Here is a 21,711-nt window from a genome sequence, read left to right on the forward strand (position 1 = left end):
GGAGATATGTCGGGCTGTGATGGTTACTGTACAGTGCGAGGTATGTCGGGCCGTGATGGTTATTGTACAGTGGGAGGTATGTCGGGGTGTGATGGTTACAGTACAGTGGGAGGTATGTCGGGCTGTGATGGTTACAGTACATTGGGAGGTATGTCGGGGTGAGATGGTTACTGTACAGTGCGAGGTATGTCGGGCCGTGATGGTTACTGTACATTGGGAGGTATGTCACGCCGTGATGGTTACTGTACAGTGGGAGGTATGTCGGGGTGTGATGGTTAATGTTCAGTGGGAGGTATGTCGGGCCATGATGGTTACTGTACAGTGGGAGGTATGTCCGGCCATGATGGTTACTGTACAGTGGGAGGTATGTCGGGGTGTGATGGTTAATGTACAGTGGGAGGTATGTCACGCCGTGATGGTTACTGTACTGTGAGAGGTATGTTGGGCCGTGATGGTAACTTTACAGTGGGAGGTATGTCGGGCTGTGATGGTTACTGTACAGTGGGAGGTATGTCGGGCTGTGATGGTTACTGTACAGTGGGAGGAATGTCGGGCCGTGATGGTTACTGTACAGTGGGAGGTATGTCGGGGTGTGATGGTTACTTTACAGTGGGAGGTATGTAACCCCATGATGGTTACTGTACAGTGGGCGGTATGTCACGCCATAATGATTGCTGTACAGTTGGACGTTTGTCGCGATGTAATTGTTGCTGTACAGTGGGTGGAATGTCGGGGTGTGATCTTAACTGTACAGTGGGAGGTATGTTGGGGTGTGATGATTACTGTACAGTGCGAGGTATGTCGGGCCGTGAAGGCTACTGTACAGTGGGAGGCATGTTGTGCCGTGATGTTTACTGTACAGTGGGAGGTATGTCGGGCCATGATGGTTACTGTACAGTGGGAGGTATGTCGTGCCGTGATGTTTCCTGTACAGTGGGACGTACGTCACACCTTGATGGTTACTGTACAGTGGGAGGTATGTTGGGGTGTGACGGTTAATGTACAGTGGGAGGTATGTCGGGCAGTGATGGTTACTGTACAGTGGGAGGTATGTCACGCCATGATGTTTACTGTACAGTGGGAGGTATGTTTTGGGGCGTGTTGGTTTCGGTACAGTGGGAGGTATGTCGGGCCATGATGGTTACTGTACAGTGGGAGGTATGTTTTGGGCCGTGTTGGTTTCGGTAGAGTGGGATGTATGTCGGGCCATGATGGTTACTGTACAGTGGGATGTATGTCGGGCCGTGACGGTTACTGACCAGTGTGAGATATGTCGGGGTGTGACGGTTACTGTACAGTGGCAGGTATGTCGGGCCATGATGGTTACTATACAGCGTGAGGTATGTCGGGCCGTGTTGGTCACTGTACAGTGGGAGGTATGTTGGGGTGTGATGGTTACTATACAGTGTGAGGTATGTCGGGGTGTGATGGTTACTGTACATCGTGTGGTATGTCGGTGTGTGATGGTTACTGTACAGTGTGAGGTATGTCGGGGTGTGATGTTTACTGTACAGTGTGAGGTATGTCGGGGTGTGATGGTTACTGTACAGTGTGAGGTATGTCGGGGTGTGATGGTTACTGTACAATGTGAGGTATGTCGGTCCGTGATGGTTACTGTACAGTGTGAGGTATGTCGGGCCGTGATGGTTACTGTACAGTGTGAGGTATGTCGGGCCGTGATGGTTACTGTACAGCGTGAGGTATGTCGGGGTGTGATGGTTACTGTACAGTGTGAGGTATGTCGGGGTGTGATGGTTACTGTACAGTGGTAGGTATGTCGGGGTGTGATGGTTACTGTACAGTGGGAGGTATGTCGGGCCGTGATGGTTTCTGTACAGTGGGAGGTATGTTTTGGCGCATGCTGGTTACGGTATAGTGGGAGTTATGTCTGGCCGTGATGTTTACTGTACAGTGGGAGGTATGTCGGGCCGTGTTGGTTACTGTACAGTGGGAGGTACGTCGGGCCGTGATGGTTACTGTACAGTGAGAGGTATGTCTGGGTGTGGTGTTTTCTGTGCAGTGGGAGGTATGTCGCGCCATGATTGTTACTGTACAGTGGGAGGTATGTCTCGCCGTGATGGTTACTGTACAGTGGGAGGTATGTCGGGGTGTGATGGTTACTGTACAGTGGGAGGTATGTCGGGGTGTGATGGTTATTGTACAGTGGGAGGTATGTCCGGCCGTAATGGTTACTGTACAGTGGGAGGTATGTGACGCCGTGATGGTTACTGTACAGTGGAAGGTGTGTCACCCCGTGACGGTTACTGTACAGTGGGAGGCATGTCGGGCTGTGATGGTTACTGTAGAATGGGAGGTATGTCGGGCCGTGACGGTTACTGAACAGTGGGAGGTATGTCGGGGTGTGACGGTTACTGTACAGTGGGTGGTATGTCGGGCCGTGATGGTTACGGTACAGCATGAGGTATGTCGTGCCGTGTTGGTTACTGTACACTGGGAGGTATGCTGGGGTGTGATGGTTACTGTACAGCGTGAGGTATGTCGGGGTGTGATGGTTACTGTACAGTGTGAGGTATATCGGGGTGTGATGGTTACTGTACAGTGTGAGCTATGTCGGGCCGTGTTGGTTACTGTACAGTGGGAGGTATGTTGGGGTGTGATGGTTACTGTACAGTGTGAGGTATGTCGGGGTGTGATGGTTACTGTACAGTGTGAGGTATGTCGGGGTGTGATGGTTACTGTACAGTGGGAGGTATGTCGGGGTGTGATGGTTACTGTACAGCGTGAGGTATGTCGGCCCGTGAAGGTTACTGTACAGTGGGAGGTATGTCGGGGAGTGATGGTTACTGTACAGTGTGAGGTTTGTCGGGGTGTGATGGTTACTGTACAGCGTGAGGTATGTCGGCCCGTGAAGGTTACTGTACAGTGGGAGGTATGTCGGGGAGTGATGGTTACTGTACAGTGTGAGGTTTGTCGGTCCGTGATGTTTACTGTACAGTGGGAGGTATGTCGGGTTGTGATGGTTACTGTACAGTGGGAGGTATGTCGGGCCGTGATGGTTTCTGTACAGTGGGAGGTATGTTTTGGGGCGTTTTGGTTATGGTACAGTGGGAGTTATGTCTGGCCGTGATGTTTACTGTACAGTGGGACGTATGTCGGTCCGTGTTGGTTACTGTACAGTGGGAGGTATGTCGGGCCGTGAAGGTTAATATATAGAGGGAGGTATGTCGTTGTGTGATGGTTACTGTACAGTGGAAGTTATGTCTTTGTGTGACGGTTAATAAAACAGTGGGAGGTATGTCGGGGTGTGATGGTTGCTGTACAGCGGGGGATATGTCGGGCTGTGATGGTTACTGTACAGTGCGAGGTATGTCGGTCCGTGATGGTTATAGTACAGTGGGAGGTATGTCGGGGTGTGATGGTTACAGTACAGTGGGAGGTATGTCAGGCTGTGATGGTTACTGTACAGTGGGAGGTATGTCGGGGTGTGATGGTTACTGTACAGTGGGAGGTATGTTGGGTCGTGTTGGTTACTGTACAGTGGGAGGTATGTCGGTCCGTGATGGTTACTGTACAGTGGGAGGTATGTCGGGGTGTGATGGTTACTGTACAGTGGTAGGTATGTCCGGCCGTGATGGTTACAGTACAGTGGGAGGTATGTCGGGCTGTGATGGTTACTGTACAGTGGGAGGTATGTCGGGGCGTGATGGTTACTGTACAGTGGGAGGTATGTCAGGCTGTGATGGTTACTGTACAGTGGGAGGTATGTCGGGCCGTGATGGTTACAGTACAGTGGGAGGTATGTTGGGGTGTGATGGTTACTGTACAGTGGGAGGTAGGTCGGGCCGTGATGGTTACTGTACAGTGGGAGGTATGTCAGGCTGTGATGGTTACTGTACAGTGGGAGGTATGTCGGTCCGTGATGGTTACTGTACAGTGGGAGGTATGTCGGGCTGTGATGGTTACAGTACAGTGGGAGGTATGTCGGGGTGTGACGGTTACTGTACAGTGCGAGGTATGTCGGGCCGTGATGGTTACTGTACAGTGGGAGGCATGTCGCGCAGTGATGGTTACTGTACAGTGGGAGGTATGTCACGCCGTGATGGTTACTGTACAGTGGGAGGTATGTCGGGTTGTGATGGTTAATGTTCAGTGGGAGGTATGTCGGGCCATGATGGATACTGGACAGTGGGTGGTATGTCGGGCCATGATGGTTACTGTACAGTGGGAGGTATATCGGGCTGTGATGGTTACTGTTCAGTGGGAGGTATCTCGGGGTGTGATGGTGACTTTACAGTGGGAGGTATGTCGGGCTGTGATGGTTACTGTACAGTGGGAGGTATGTCGGGCTATGATGGTTACTGTACAGTGGGAGGAATGTCGGGCCGTGATGGTTACTGTACAGTGGGAGGTATATCGGGCTGTGATGGTTACTGTTCAGTGGGAGGTATGTTTTGGGGCGTGTTGGTTTCGGTACAGTGCGAGGTATGTCAGGCCGTGATGGTTACTGTACAGTGGGAGGCAGCTCGCGCAGTGTTGGTTACTGTACAGTGGGAGATATGTCGGGCTGTGATGGTTACAGTACAGTGAGAGGCATGTCGGGGTGTGATGGTTACTGTATAGTGGGAGGTATGTCGGGGTGTGATGGTTAATGTACAGTGGGAGGTACGTCGGGGTGTGATGGTTAATGTTCAGTGGGAGGTATGTCGGGCCATGATGGTTACGGTACAGTGGGAGGTATGTCGGGCCATGATGGTTACTGTACAGTGGGTGGTATGTCGGGGTGTGATGGTTAATGTACAGTGGGAGGTATGTCACGCCGTGAGGGTTACTGTACAGTGAGAGGTATGTCGGGCCGTGATGGTAACTTTACAGTGGGAGGTATGTCGGGCTGTGATGGTTACTGTACAGTTTGAGCTATGTCGGGCTGTGATGGTTACTGTACAGTGGGAGGAATGTTGGGCCGTGATGGTTACTATACAGTGGGCAGAATGTCGGGCCGTGATGGTTACTGTACAGTGGGAGGCATATCGGGCCGTGATGGTTACTGTACAGTGGGAGGCATATCGGGCTGTGATGGTTACTGTACAGTGGGAGGTATGTCGGGGTGTGATGGTTACTTTACAGTGGGAGGTATGTCACCCCATGATCGTTACTGTACAGTGGGAGGTATGTCAGGCCATAATGATTGCTGTACAGTGGGAGATATGTCGGGCTGTGATGGTTACTGTACAGTGCGAGGTATGTCGGGCCGTGATGTTTACTGTACAGTGGGAGGTATGTCGGGGTGTGATGGTTACTGTACAGTGGGAGGTATGTCGGGCTGTGAAGGTTACAGTACAGTGGGAGGTATGTCGGGGTGTGATGGTTACTTTACAGTGCGAGGTATGTCGGGGTGTGATGTTTATTGTACAGTGGGAGGTATGTCGGGCCATGATGGTTACTGTACAGTGGGATGTATGTCGCGCCATGATAGTTACTGAACAGTGGGAGGTATGTCGGGCTGTGATGGTAACAGTACAGTGGGAGGCATGTCGGGGTGTGATGGTTACTGTTCAGTGGGAGGTATGTCGGGCTGTGATGGTAACTGTACAGTGGGAGGTATGTCGGGCTGTGATGGTTACTGGACAGTGGGAGGAATGTCGGGCCGTGATGGTTACTATACAGTGGGAGGAATGTCGGGCCGTGATGGTTACTGTACAGTGGGAGGCATATCGGGCTGTGATGTTTACTGTACAGTGGGAGGTATGTCGGGCCGTGATGGTTACTTTACAGTGGGAGGTATGTCGGGGTGTGACTTTTACTGTGCAGTGGGAGGTATGTCACGCCGTGATGATTACTGTACAATGGGAGGTATGTCGGGCCGTGATGGTTACTGTACAGTGGGAAATATGTCGGGCCGTGATGGTTAATATACAGTGGGTGGAATGTCGGGCCGTGATGGTTACTGTACAGTGTGAGGTATGTCGGGGTGTGATGGTTACTGTACAGTGTGAGGTATGTCGGGGTGTGATGGTTACTGTACAGTGGGAGGTATGTCGGGGTGTGATGGTTACTGTACAGCGTGAGGTATGTCGGCCCGTGATGGTTTCTGTACAGTGGGAGGTATGTTTTGGGGCGTTTTGGTTACGGTACAGTGGGAGTTATGTCTGGCCGTGATGTTTACTGTACAGTGGGAGGTATGTCAGGCTGTGATGGTTACTGTACAGTGGGAGGTATGTCGGGCCGTGATGGTTAATATATAGAGGGAGGTATGTCGTTGTGTGATGGTTACTGTACAGTGGAAGTTATGTCTTTGTGTGACGGTTAATAAAACAGTGGGAGGTATGTCGGGGTGCGATGGTTGCTGTACAGTGGGAGATATGTCGGGCTGTGATGGTTACTGTACAGTGCGAGGTATGTCGGTCCGTGATGGTTATAGTACAGTGGGAGGTATGTCGGGGTGTGATGGTTACAGTACAGTGGGAGGTATGTCGGTCCGTGATGGTTACTGCACAGTGGGAGGTATGTCGGGGTGTGATGGTTACTGTACAGTGGTAGGTATGTCGGGCCGTGATGGTTACAGTACAGTGGGAGGTATGTCGGGCTGTGATGGTTACTGTACAGTGGGAGGTATGTCGGGCCGTGATGGTTACTGTACAGTGGGAGGTATGTCAGGCTGTGATGGTTACTGTACAGTGGGAGGTATGTCGGTCCGTGATGGTTACTGTACAGTGGGAGGTATGTCGGGGTGTGATGGTTACTGTACAGTGGGAGGTATGTCGGGCTGTGATGGTTACAGTACAGTGGGAGGTATGTCGGGGTGTGACGGTTACTGTACAGTGCGAGGTATGTCGGGCCGTGATGGTTACTGTACAGTGGGAGGCATGTCGCGCAGTGATGGTTACTGTACAGTGGGAGGTATGTCACGCCGTGATGGTTACTGTACAGTGGGAGGTATGTCGGGTTGTGACGGTTAATGTTCAGTGGGAGGTATGTCGGGCCATGACGGATACTGGACAGTGGGTGGTATGTCGGGCCATGATGGTTACTGTACAGTGGGAGGTATGTCGGGGTGTGATGGTTAATGTAGAGAGGGAGGTATGTCACGCCGTGATGTTACTGTACAGTGGGAGGTATGTCGGGGTGTGATGGTGACTTTACAGTGGGAGGTATGTCGGGCTGTGATGGTTACTGTACAGTGGGAGGTATGTCGGGCTATGATGGTTACTGTACAGTGGGAGGAATGTCGGGCCGTGATGGTTACTGTACAGTGGGAGGTATATCGGGCTGTGATGGTTACTGTTCAGTGGGAGGTATGTTTTGGGGCGTGTTGGTTTCGGTACAGTGCGAGGTATGTCAGGCCGTGATGGTTACTGTACAGTGGGAGGCAGCTCGCGCAGTGTTGGTTACTGTACAGTGGGAGATATGTCGGGCTGTGATGGTTACAGTACAGTGGGAGGCATGTCGGGGTGTGATGGTTACAGTACAGTGGGAGGCATGTCGGGGTGTGATGGTTACTGTACAGTGCGAGGTATGTCAGGCCGTGATGGTTACTGTACAGTGGGAGGCAGCTCGCGCAGTGTTGGTTACTGTACAGTGGGAGGTATGTCACGCCGTGATGGTTACTGTACAGTGGGAGGTATGTCGGGTTGTGATGGTTAATGTACAGAGGGAGGTATGTCGGACCATGATGGTTACGGTACAGTGGGAGGTATGTCGGGCCATGATGGTTACTGTACAGTGGGTGGTATGTCGGGGTGTGATGGTTAATATACAGTGGGAGGTATGTCACGCCGTGAGGGTTACTGTACAGTGAGAGGTATGTCGGGCCGTGATGGTAACTTTACAGTGGGAGGTATGTCGGGCTGTGCTGGTTACTGTACAGTGGGAGGAATGTTGGGCCGTGATGGTTACTATACAGTGGGCAGAATGTCGGGCCGTGATGGTTACTGTACAGTGGGAGGCATATCGGGCCGTGATGGTTACTGTACAGTGGGAGGCATATCGGGCTGTGATGGTTACTGTACAGTGGGAGGTATGTCGGGGTGTGATGGTTACTTTACAGTGGGAGGTATGTCACCCCATGATCGTTACTGTACAGTGGGAGGTATGTCAGGCCATAATGATTGCTGTACAGTGGGAGATATGTCGGGCTGTGATGGTTACTGTACAGTGCGAGGTATGTCGGGCCGTGATGTTTACTGTACAGTGGGAGGTATGTCGGGGTGTGATGGTTACTGTACAGTGGGAGGTATGTCGGGCTGTGAAGGTTACAGTACAGTGGGAGGTATGTCGGGGTGTGATGGTTACTTTACAGTGCGAGGTATGTCGGGGTGTGATGTTTATTGTACAGTGGGAGGTATGTCGGGCCATGATGGTTACTGTACAGTGGGATGTATGTCGCGCCATGATAGTTACTGAACAGTGGGAGGTATGTCGGGCTGTGATGGTAACAGTACAGTGGGAGGCATGTCGGGGTGTGATGGTTACTGTTCAGTGGGAGGTATGTCGGGCTGTGTTGGTTACTGTACAGTGGGAGGTATGTCGGGCTGTGATGGTTACTGGACAGTGGGAGGAATGTCGGGCCGTGATGGTTACTATACAGTGGGAGGAATGTCGGGCCGTGATGGTTACTGTACAGTGGGAGGCATATCGGGCTGTGATGTTTACTGTACAGTGGGAGGTATGTCGGGCCGTGATGGTTACTTTACAGTGGGAGGTATGTCGGGGTGTGACTTTTACTGTGCAGTGGGAGGTATGTCACGCCGTGATGATTACTGTACAATGGGAGGTATGTCGGGCCGTGATGGTTACTGTACAGTGGGAAATATGTCGGGCCGTGATGGTTAATATACAGTGGGAGGAATGTCGGGCCGTGATGGTTACTGTACAGTGTGAGGTATGTCGGGGTGTGATGGTTACTGTACAGTGTGAGGTATGTCGGGGTGTGATGGTTACTGTACAGTGGGAGGTATGTCGGGGTGTGATGGTTACTGTACAGCGTGAGGTATGTCGGCCCGTGAAGGTTACTGTACAGTGGGAGGTATGTCGGGGAGTGATGGTTACTGTACAGTGTGAGGTTTGTCGGGGTGTGATGGTTACTGTACAGTGGGAGGTATGTCGGGTTGTGATGGTTACTGTACAGTGGGAGGTATGTCGGGCCGTGATGGTTTCTGTACAGTGGGAGGTATGTTTTGGGGCGTTTTGGTTACGGTACAGTGGGAGTTATGTCTGGCCGTGATGTTTACTGTACAGTGGGAGGTATGTCAGGCTGTGATGGTTACTGTACAGTGGGAGGTATGTCGGGCCGTGATGGTTACTATATAGAGGGAGGTATGTCGTTGTGTGATGGTTACTGTACAGTGGAAGTTATGTCTTTGTGTGACGGTTAATAAAACAGTGGGAGGTATGTCGGGGTGTGATGGTTGCTGTACAGTGGGAGATATGTCGGGCTGTGATGGTTACTGTACAGTGCGAGGTATGTCGGTCCGTGATGGTTATAGTACAGTGGGAGGTATGTCGGGGTGTGATGGTTACAGTACAGTGGGAGGTATGTCGGTCCGTGATGGTTACTGTACAGTGGGAGGTATGTCGGGGTGTGATGGTTACTGTACAGTGGTAGGTATGTCGGGCCGTGATGGTTACAGTACAGTGGGAGGTATGTCGGGCTGTGATGGTTACTGTACAGTGGGAGGTATGTCGGGCCGTGATGGTTACTGTACAGTGGGAGGTATGTCAGGCTGTGATGGTTACTGTACAGTGGGAGGTATGTCGGTCCGTGATGGTTACTGTACAGTGGGAGGTATGTCGGGGTGTGATGGTTACTGTACAGTGGGAGGTATGTCGGGCTGTGATGGTTACAGTACAGTGGGAGGTATGTCGGGGTGTGACGGTTACTGTACAGTGCGAGGTATGTCGGGCCGTGATGGTTACTGTACAGTGGGAGGCATGTCGCGCAGTGATGGTTACTGTACAGTGGGAGGTATGTCACGCCGTGATGGTTACTGTACAGTGGGAGGTATGTCGGGTTTTGACGGTTAATGTTCAGTGGGAGGTATGTCGGGCCATGATGGATACTGGACAGTGGGTGGGATGTCGGGCCATGATGGTTACTGTACAGTGGGAGGTATGTCGGGGTGTGATGGTTAATGTAGAGTGGGAGGTATGTCACGCCGTGATGGTTACTGTACAGTGGGAGGTATGTCGGGGTGTGATGGTGACTTTACAGTGGGAGGTAAGTCGGGCTGTGATGGTTACTGTACAGTGGGAGGTATGTCGGGCTATGATGGTTACTGTACAGTGGGAGGAATGTCGGGCCGTGATGGTTACTGTACAGTGGGAGGTATATCGGGCTGTGATGGTTACTGTTCAGTGGGAGGTATGTTTTGGGGCGTGTTGGTTTCGGTACAGTGCGAGGTATGTCAGGCCGTGATGGTTACTGTACAGTGGGAGGCAGCTCGCGCAGTGTTGGTTACTGTACAGTGGGAGATATGTCGGGCTGTGATGGTTACAGTACAGTGGGAGGCATGTCGGGGTGTGATGGTTACAGTACAGTGGGAGGCATGTCGGGGTGTGATGGTTACTGTACAGTGCGAGGTATGTCAGGCCGTGATGGTTACTGTACAGTGGGAGGCAGCTCGCGCAGTGTTGGTTACTGTACAGTGGGAGGTATGTCACGCCGTGATGGTTACTGTACAGTGGGAGGTATGTCGGGTTGTGATGGTTAATGTACAGTGGGAGGTATGTCGGACCATGATGGTTACGGTACAGTGGGAGGTATGTCGGGCCATGATGGTTACTGTACAGTGGGTGGTATGTCGGGGTGTGATGGTTAATATACAGTGGGAGGTATGTCACGCCGTGAGGGTTACTGTACAGTGAGAGGTATGTCGGGCCGTGATGGTAACTTTACAGTGGGAGGTATGTCGGGCTGTGCTGGTTACTGTACAGTGGGAGGAATGTTGGGCCGTGATGGTTACTATACAGTGGGCAGAATGTCGGGCCGTGATGGTTACTGTACAGTGGGAGGCATATCGGGCCGTGATGGTTACTGTACAGTGGGAGGCATATCGGGCTGTGATGGTTACTGTACAGTGGGAGGTATGTCGGGGTGTGATGGTTACTTTACAGTGGGAGGTATGTCACCCCATGATCGTTACTGTACAGTGGGAGGTATGTCAGGCCATAATGATTGCTGTACAGTGGGAGATATGTCGGGCTGTGATGGTTACTGTACAGTGCGAGGTATGTCCGGCCGTGATGTTTACTGTACAGTGGAAGGTATGTCGGTGTGTGATGGTTACCTTACAGTGCGAGGTATGTCGGGGTGTGATGTTTATTGTACAGTGGGAGGTATGTCGGGCCATGATGGTTACTGTACAGTGGGATGTATGTCGCGCCATGATAGTTACTGAACAGTGGGAGGTATGTCGGGCTGTGATGGTTACAGTACAGTGGGAGGCATGTCAAGGTGTGATGGTTACTGTACAGTGGGAGGTATGTCGGGCTGTGATGGTTACTGTACAGTGGGAGGTATGTCGGGCTGTGATGGTTACTGGACAGTGGGAGGAATGTCGGGCCGTGATGGTTACTATACAGTGGGAGGAATGTCGGGCCGTGATGGTTACTGTACAGTGGGAGGCATATCGGGCTGTGATGTTTACTGTACAGTGGGAGGTATGTCGGGCCGTGATGGTTACTTTAATGTGGGAGGTATGTCGGGGTGTGACGTTTACTGTGCAGTGGGAGGTATGTCGCGCTATGATTATTACTGTACAGTGGGAGGTATGTCACGCCGTGATGGTTACTGTACAGAGGGAGGTATGTCGGGGTGTGATGGTTACTGTACAATGGGAGGTATGTCGGGCCGTGATGGTTACTGTACAGTGGGAGGTATGTCGGGGTGTGATGGTTACTGTACAATGGGAGGTATGTCGGGCCGTGATGGTTACTGTACAGTGGGAAATATGTCGGGCCGTGATGGTTAATATACAGTGGGAGGAATGTCGGGCCGTGATGGTTACTGTACAGTGGGAGGTATGTCGGTCCGTGATGGTTACTGTACAGTGGGAGGAATGTCGGGCCGTGATGGTTACTTTACAGTGGGAGGTATGTCACGCCATGATGGTTACTGTACAGTGGGAGGAATGTCGGGCCGTGATGGTTACTGTACAGTGGGAGGAATGTCGGGGTGTAATGGTTACTGTACAGTGAGAGGTATGTCGGGATGTGTTGGTTACTGTACAGTGGGAGGCATGTCGGGGTGTGATGGTTACTTATACAGTGGGAGTTATGTCAGGCCATGATGCTTGCTGAACAGTGGGACATATGTCGTGCCGTGATGTTTACTGTGCAGTAGGAGGTATGTCGCGCCATGATTGTTACTGTACAGTGAGAGCTATGTCACGCCGTGATGGTTACTGTACAGTGGGAGGTATGTCGGGGTTTGACGGTTACTGTACAGTGGGAGGTATGTCGTGCCGTGATGTTTACTGTGCAGTAGGAGGTATGTCGCGCCATGATTGGTACTGTACAGTGAGAGGTATGTCCGGCCGTGATGGTTACTGTACAGTGGGAGGTATGTCGGGCCGTGTTGGTTACGGTACAGTGGGAGGTATGTCGGGCCGTGTTGGTTACTGTACAGTGGGAGGTATGTCGGGCCGTGTTGGTTACTGTACAGTGGGAGGGATGTCGGGCCGTGTTGGTTACTGTACAGTGGGAGGTATGTCGGGCCGTGTTGGTTATGGTACAGTGGGAGGTATGTCGGGCCGTGTTGGTTACTGTACAGTGGGAGGGATGTCAGGCCGTGTTGGTTACTGTACAGTGGGAGATATTTCGGGCCGTGATGGTTACTGTTCAGTGGAAGGTATGTTGTGCCGTGATGTTTGCTGTACAGTGGGAGGTATGTCGCGCCATGATGGTTACTGTACAGTGGGAGGTATGTCACGCCGTGATGGTTACTGTACAGTGGGAGGTATTTCGGGGTGTGACGGTTAATGTACAGTGGGAGGTATGTCGGGATGTGATGGTCACTGTACAGTGGGAGATATGTCGGTCCATGATGGTTAGTGTACAGTGGGAGGTATGTCGGCCCGTGATGGTTACTGTACAGTGGGAGATATGTCGGGCCGTGATGGTAACTGTACAGTGGGAGGTATGTCGTTCCATGATGGTTATTGTACAGTGGGAGGTATGTCGGGCCGTGATGGTTACTGTAAAGTGGGAGGTATGTTTTGGGGCGTGTTGGTTACGGTACAGTGGGAGGTATGTCTGGCCGTGTTGGTTACCGTACAGTGGGAGGTATGTCGGGCCGTGATGGTTACTGTACAGTGGGAGTTATGTCGGGGTGTGACGTTTACTGTGCAGTGGGAGGTATGTCGGGGTGTGATGGTTACTGTACAGTGGGAGGTATGTCTGGCCGTGGTGCTTACTGTACAGTGGGAGGTATGTCGGGGTGTGATGGTTACTGTACAGTGGGAGGTATGTCGGGTTGTGATGGTTACTGTACAGTGGGAAATATGTCGGGCCGTGATGGTTAATATACAGTGTGAGGTATGTCGGGCCGTTATGGTTACGGTACTTTGGGAGGTATGTCGTTGTGTGACTGTTAATGTACAGTTTGAGGTATGTCGGGCCGTGATGGTTACTGCAAAGTGGGAGGAATGTCGGGCCGTGATGGTTACTGAACAGTGGGAGGTATGTCAGGCCGTGATGGTTCCTGTACAGTGGGAGGTATGTCGGTCCGTGATGGTTACTGTACAGTGGGAGGTATATCGTGCCGTGATGTTTCCTGTACAGAGGAAGGTATGTTTTGGGGTGTGTTGGTTACGGTACAGTGGGAGGTATGTCGGGCCATGATAGTTACTGTACAGTGGGAGGTATGTTGTGCCGTGATGTTTACTGTACAGTGGGAGGTATGTCGCGCCATGATGGTAACTGTACAGTGGGAGGTATGTCACGCCGTGATGGTTACTGTACAGTGGGAGGTATGTCGGGGTGTGACGGTTAATGTACAGTGGGAGGTATGTCGGGGTGTGACGGTTAATGTACGTGGGAGGTATGTCGGGCCGTGATGGTTACTGTACAGTGGGAGTATGTCGGGCTGTGATGGTTACTGTACAGTGGGAGGTATGTCGGGCCGTGATGGTTACTGTACAGTGGGAGGTATGTCGGGGTGTGATGGTTACTGTACAATGGGAGGTATGTCGGGCCCTGTTGGTTACTGTACAGTGGGAGGTATGTCGGGCCATGATGGTTACTGTACAGTGGGAGGTATGTCGGGGTGTGATGGTTATTGTACAGTGGGAGGTATGTCGGGCCTTGACGGTTACTGAACAGTGGGAGGTATGTTTTGGGGCGTGTTGTTTACGGTACAGTGGCAGGTATGTCTGGCCGTGGTGCTTACTGTACAGTGGGAGGTATGTCGGGCCGTGTTGGTTACCGTACAGTGGGAGGTATGTCGGGCCGTGATGGTTACTGTACAGTGGGAGGTATGTCAGGTTGCGATGTTTACTGTACAGTGGGAGATATGTCGGGTTGTGACGTTTACTGTGCAGTGGGAGGTATGTCGCGCTATGATTGTTACTGTACTGTGGGAAATATGTCGGGCCGTGATGGTTAATATACAGTGGGAGGTATGTCGGGCCGTTGTGGTTACTGTACAGTGGGAGGTATGTCGTTGTGTGACGGTTAATGTACAGTGGGAGGTATGTCGGGCCGTGTTGGTTACGGTACAGTGGGAGGTATGTCTGGCCGTGATGGTTACTGTACAGTGGGACGTATGTCGGGCCGTGATGGTTACTGTACAGTGGGAGGTATGTCGGGCCGTGATGGTTACTGTACAGTGGGAGGTATGTCGGGGTGTGATGGTTACTGTACAGTGGGAGGTATGTCCGGCCGTGATGGTTACTATACAGTGGGAGGTATGTCGCACCGTGATGATTACTGTACAGTGGGAGGTATGTCGTGGTGTGATGTTTACTGTGCAGTGGGAGGTATGTCGCGCCATGATTGTTACTGTACAGTGGGAGGTATGTCACGCCGTGATGGTTACTGTAAAGTGGGAGGTATGTCGGGATGTGATGGGTACTGTACAGTGGGAGGTATGTCGGGCTGTGATGGTTACTGTACAGTGGGAAATATGTCGGGCCGTGATGGTTAATATACAGTGGGAGGTATGTCGGGCCGTTATGGTTACTGTACAGTGGGAGGTATGTCGTTGTGTGACTGTTAATGTAAAGTGGGAGGTATGTCGGGCCGTGTTGGTTACGGTACAATGGGAGGTATGTCTGGCGTTGGTGGTTACTGTACAGTGGGAGGTATGTCAGGCCGTGATGGTTACTGCACAGTGGGAGGAATGTCGGGCCGTGATGGTTACTGAACAGTGGGAGGTATGTCAGGCCGTGATGGTTCCTGTACAGTGGGAGGTATGTCGGTCCGTGATGGTTACTGTACAGTGGGAGGTATGTCGTGCCGTGATGTTTCCTGTACAGAGGGAGGTATGTTTTGGGGCGTTTTGGTTACGGTACAGTGGGAGGTATGTCGGGCCGTGATAGTTACTGTACAGTGGGAGGTATGTTGTGCCGTGATGTTTACTGTACAGTGGGAGGTATGTCGGGCCCTGTTGGTTACTGTACAGTGGGAGGTATGTCTGGCCATGATGGTTACTGTACAGTGGGAGGTATGTCGGGCCCTGTTGGTTACTGTACAGTGGGAGGTATGTCGGGCCATGATGGTTACTGTACAGTGGGAGGTATGTCGGGGTGTGATGTTTATTGTACAGTGGGAGGTATGTCGGGCCGTGATGGTTACTGTAAAGTGGGAGGTATGTTTTGGGGCGTGTTGTTTACGGTACAGTGGCAGGTATGTCTGGCCGTGGTGCTTACTGTACAGTGGGAGGTATGTTGGACCGTGATGGTTACTGTACAGTGGGAGGTATGTCGTTCCGTGATCGTTACTGTGCAGTGGGAGGTATGTCGGGCCGTGATGGTTACTGTACAGTGGGAGGTATGTCAGGCCGTGATGGTTCCTGTACAGTGGGAGGTATGTCGGTCGGTGATGGTTACTCTACAGGGGGAGGGATGTCGGGGTGTGATTGTTACTGTACAGTGGTAGGTATGTCGGGCTGTCATGTTTACTGTACAGTGGGAGGTATGTCGGGCTGTGATGGTTACAGTACAGTGGGAGGGATGTCGGGGTGTGATGGTTACTGTACAGTGGGAGGTTTGTCGGGCCTTGATGGTTACTGTACAGTGGGAGGTATGTCGGGGTGTGATGGTTACTGTACAGTGGGAGGTATGTCCGGCCGTGATGGTTACTATACAGTGGGAGGTATGTCGGGGTGTGATGGTTACTGTACAGTGGGAGGAATGTCGGGCCGTGATGATTACTGTACAGTGGGAGGTATGTCGTTCCGTGATCGTTACTGTGCAGTGGGAGGTATGTCGGGCCGTGATGGTAACTGTACAGTGGTAGGTATGTCGGGCCGTGATGGTTACTGTACAGTGGGAGGTATGTCGGGCCGTGATGGTTTCTGTACAGTGGGAGGTAAGTCGGGCCGTGATGGTTACTGTACAGTGGGAGGAATGTCGGGGTGTAATGGTTACTGTACAGTGGGAGGAATGTCGCGCCGTGTTGGTTACTGTACAGTGGGAGGTATGTCACGCCATGATGCTTACTGTACAGTAGGAGGAATGTCGGTCCATGATGGTTACTGTACAGTGGGAGGAATGTCGGGCCGTGATGGTTACTTTACAGTGGGAGGTATGTCACGCCATGATGGTTACTGTACAGTGGGAGGAATGTCCGGCCGTGATTGTTACTGTACAGTGAGAGGTATGTCGGGATGTGTTGGTTACTGTACAGTGGGAGGTATGTCGGGGTGTGATGGTTACTGTACAGTGGGAGGTATGTCTTGTCGTGATGGTTACTATACAGTGGGAGGTATGTCACGCCATGATGGTTTCTGTACAGTGGGAGGTATGTTTTGGGGCGTTTTGGTTACGGTACAGTGAGAGTTATATCTGGCCGTGATGTTTACTGTACAGTGGGAGGTATGTCGGCCCATGTTGGTTACTGTACAGTGGGAGGTATGTCGGGCTGTGATGGTTACTGTACAGTGAGTGGTATGTCGGGGTGTGGTGTTTACTGTGCAGTGGGAGGTATGTCGCGCCATGATTGTTACTGTACAGTGGGAGGTATGTCACGCCGTGATGGTTACTGTACAGTGGGAATTATGTCGGGTTGTGATGGTTACTGTACAGTGGGAAATATGTCGGCCGTGATGGTTAATATATAGTGGGAGGTATGTCGTTGTGTGATGGTTACTGTACAGTGGAAGTTATGTCTTTGTGTGACGGTTAATAATACAGTGGGAGGTATGTCGGGGTGTGATGGTTCCTGCACAGTGGGAGATATGTCGGGCTGTGATGGTTACTGTACAGTGCGAGGTATGTCGGGCCGTGATGGTTACTGTACAGTGGGAGGTATGTCGGGGTGTGATGGTTACTGTACAGTGGGAAGTATGTCGGGCTGTGATGGTTACAGTACAGTGGGAGGTATGTCGGGGTGTGATGGTTACTGTACAGTGCGAGGTATGTCGGGCAGTGATGGTTACTGTACAGTGGGAGGCATGTCGCGCAGTGATGGTTACTGTACAGTGGGAGGTAAGTCACGCCGTGATGGTTACTGTACAGTGGGAGGTATGTCGGGGTGTGATGGTTAATGTTCAGTGGGAGGTATGTCGGGCCATGATGGTTACGGTACAGTGGGAGGTATGTCGGGCCATGATGGTTACTGTACAGTGGGAGGTATGTCGGGGTGTTGATGGTTAATGTACAGTGGGAGGTATGTCACGCCGTGATGGTTACTGTACAGTGAGATGTATATCGGGCCGTGATGGTAACTTTACAGTGGGAGGTATGTCGGGCTGTGATGGTTACTGTACAGTGGGAGGTATGTCGGGCTGTGATGGTTACTGTACAGTGGGAGGAATGTCGGGCCGTGATGGTTACTGTACAGTGGGAGGTATATCGGGCTGTGATGGTTACTGTACAGTGGGAGGTATGTCGGGGTGTGATGGTTACTTTACAGTGGGAGGTATGTCACGCCATGATGGTTACTGTACAGTGGGAGGAATGTCGGGCCGTGATTGTTACTGTACAGTGAGAGGTATGTCGGGATGTGTTGGTTACTGTACAGTGGGAGGTATGTCGGGGTGTGATGGTTACTGCACAGTGGGAGGTATGTTGGTGTGTGATGGTTACTGTACAGTGGGAGTTATGTCACGCCATGATGCTTACTGTACAGTGGGAGGTATGTCGGGCCGTGATGGTTACTGTACATTGGGAGGTATGTCGGGGTGTGATCGTTAATGTAAAGTGGGAGGTATGTCGGGGTGTGATGGTTACTGTACAGTGGGAGGTATGTCGTGCCATGATGTTTACTATACAGTGGGAGGTATGTCGGGCCGTGATGGTTACTGTACAGTGGGAGGTATGTCGGGCCGTGATGGCTACTGTACAGTTTGAGGTATGTCGGGCCATGTTGGTTACTGTACAGTGGGAGGTATGTCGCGGTGTGATGGTTACTGTACAGTGGGAGATTTGTCAGGCCGTGACCGTTACTGAACAGTGGGAGATATGTCGGGGTGTGACGGTTACTGTAAAGTGGGAGGTATGTCGGGCCGTGCTGGTTACTGTACAGTGGGAGGTTTGTCACGGTGTGATGGTTACTGTACACTGGGAGGTATGTCGGGCCGTGTTGTTTACTGTACAGTGGGAAGTATGTCGGGCCGTGAAGGTTACTGTACAGTGGGTGGTATGTCGGGGTGTGATGGTTAATGTACAGTGGGAGGCATGTCGGGCCGTGATGGTTACTGTACAGTGGGAGGCATATCGGGCTGTGATGGTTACTGTACAGTGGGAGGTATGTCGGGGTGTGATGGTTAATGTACAGTGGGAGGTATGTCACGCCGCGAGGGTTACTGTACAGTGAGAGGTATGTCGGGCCGTGATGGTAACTTTACAGTGGGAGGTATGTCGGGCTGTGATGGTTACTGTACAGTGGGAGGAATGTCGGGCCGTGATGGTTACTATACAGTGGGCAGAATGTCGGGCCGTGATGGTTACTGTACAGTGGGAGGCATGTCGGGCCGTGATGGTTACTGTACAGTGGGAAGCATATCGGGCTGTGATGGTTACTGTACAGTGGGAGGTATGTCGGGGTGTGATGGTTACTTTACAGTGGGAGGCATGTCACCCCATGATGGTTACTGTACAGTGGGAGGTATGTCAGGCCATAATGATTGTTGTACAGTGGGAGATATGTCGGGCTGTGATTGTTACTGTACAGTGGTAGGTATGTCGGGCTGTCATGTTTACTGTACAGTGGGAGGTATGCCGGGCTGTGATGGTTACAGTACAGTGGGAGGGATGTCGGGGTGTGCTGGTTACTGTACAGTGGGAGGTTTGTCGGGCCTTGATGGTTACTGTACAGTGGGAGGTATGTCGGGGTGTGATGGTTACTGTACAGTGGGAGGTATGTCGGGCCGTGAAGGTTACTGTACAGTGGGTGGTATGTCGGGGTGTGATGGTTAATGTACAGTGGGAGGTATGTCACGCCGCGAGGGTTACTGTACAGTGAGAGGTATGTCGGGCCGTGATGGTAACTTTACAGTGGGAGGTATGTCGGGCTGTGATGGTTACTGTACAGTGGGAGGAATGTCGGGCCGTGATGGTTACTATACAGTGGGCAGAATGTCGGGCCGTGATGGTTACTGTACAGTGGGAGGCATGTCGGGCCGTGATGGTTACTGTACAGTGGGAGGCATATCGGGCTGTGATGGTTACTGTACAGTGGGAGGTATGTCGGGGTGTGATGGTTACTTTACAGTGGGAGGTATGTCACCCCATGATGGTTACTGTACAGTGGGAGGTATGTCAGGCCATAATGATTGCTGTACAGTGGGAGATATGTCGGGCTGTGATTGTTACTGTACAGTGGTAGGTATGTCGGGCTGTCATGTTTACTGTACAGTGGGAGGTATGCCGGGCTGTGATGGTTACAGTACAGTGGGATGGATGTCGGGGTGTGGTGGTTACTGTACAGTGGGAGGTTTGTCGGGCCTTGATGGTTACTGTACAGTGGGAGGTATGTCGGGGTGTGATGGTTACTGTACAGTGGGAGGTATGTCCGGCCGTGATGGTTACTATACAGTGGGAGGTATGTCGGGGTGTGATGGTTACTGTACAGTGGGAGCAATGTCGGGCCGTGATGATTACTGTACAGTGGGAGGTATGTCGTTCCGTGATCGTTACTGTGCAGTGGGAGGTATGTCGGGCCGTGATGGTTACTGTACAGTGGTAGGTATGTCGGGCCGTGATGGTTACTGTACAGTGGGAGGTATGTCGTGCCGTGATGGTTTCTGTACAGTGGGAGGTAAGTCGGGCCGTGATGGTTACTGTACAGTGGGAGGAATGTCGGGGTGTAATGGTTACTGTGCAGTGGGAGGTATGTCGGGCCGTGATGGTTACTGTACAGTGGGAGGAATGTCGCGCCGTGTTGGTTACTGTACAGTGGGAGGTATGTCACGCCATGATACTTACTGTACAGTAGGAGGAATGTCGGTCCATGATGGTTACTGTACAGTGGGAGGAATGTCGGGCCGTGATGGTTACTTTACAGTGGGAGGTATGTCACGCCATGATGGTTACTGTACAGTGGGAGGAATGTCCGGCCGTGATTGTTACTGTACAGTGAGAGGTATGTCGGGATGTGTTGGTTACTGTACAGTGGGAGGTATGTCGGGGTGTGATGGTTACTGTACAGTGGGAGGTATGTCTTGTCGTGATGGTTACTATACAGTGGGAGGTATGAGTTGGGGAGTGTTAGTTACGGTACAGTGGGAGTTATGTCTGGCCGTGATGTTTCCTGTACAGTGGGAGGTATGTTCTGGGGCGTGTTGGTTACGGTACAGTGGGAGTTATGTCTGGCGTTGGTGGTTACTGTACAGTGGGAGGTATGTCAGGCCGTGATGGTTACTGCACAGTGGGAGGAATGTCGGGCCGTGATGGTTACTGAACAGTGGGAGGTATGTCCGGCCGTGATGGTTCCTGTACAGTGGGAGGTATGTCGGTCCGTGATGGTTACTGTACAGTGGGAGGTATGTCGTGCCGTGATGTTTCCTGTACAGAGGGAGGTATGTTTTGGGGCGTGTTGGTTACGGTACAGTGGGAGGTATGTCGGGCCGTGATAGTTACTGTACAGTGGGAGGTATGTTGTGCCGTGATGTTTACTGTACAGTGGGAGGTATGTCGGGCCCTGTTGGTTACTGTACAGTGGGAGGTATGTCTGGCCATGATGGTTACTGTACAGTGGGAGGTATGTCGGGCCCTGTTGGTTACTGTACAGTGGGAGGTATGTCGGGCCATGATGGTTACTGTACAGTGGGAGGTATGTCGGGGTGTGATGTTTATTGTACAGTGGGAGGTATGTCGGGCCGTGATGGTTACTGTAAAGTGGGAGGTATGTTTTGGGGCGTGTTGTTTACGGTACAGTGGCAGGTATGTCTGGCCGTGGTGCTTACTGTACAGTGGGAGGTATGTTGGACCGTGATGGTTACTGTACAGTGGGAGGTATGTCGTTCCGTGATCGTTACTGTGCAGTGGGAGGTATGTCGGGCCGTGATGGTTACTGTACAGTGGGAGGTATGTCAGGCCGTGATGGTTCCTGTACAGTGGGAGGTATGTCGGTCGGTGATGGTTACTCTACAGG

This window comes from Chiloscyllium punctatum, chromosome 30 (genome assembly GCF_047496795.1).
Source record: "Chiloscyllium punctatum isolate Juve2018m chromosome 30, sChiPun1.3, whole genome shotgun sequence".
Classification (NCBI taxonomy): domain Eukaryota; kingdom Metazoa; phylum Chordata; class Chondrichthyes; order Orectolobiformes; family Hemiscylliidae; genus Chiloscyllium; species Chiloscyllium punctatum.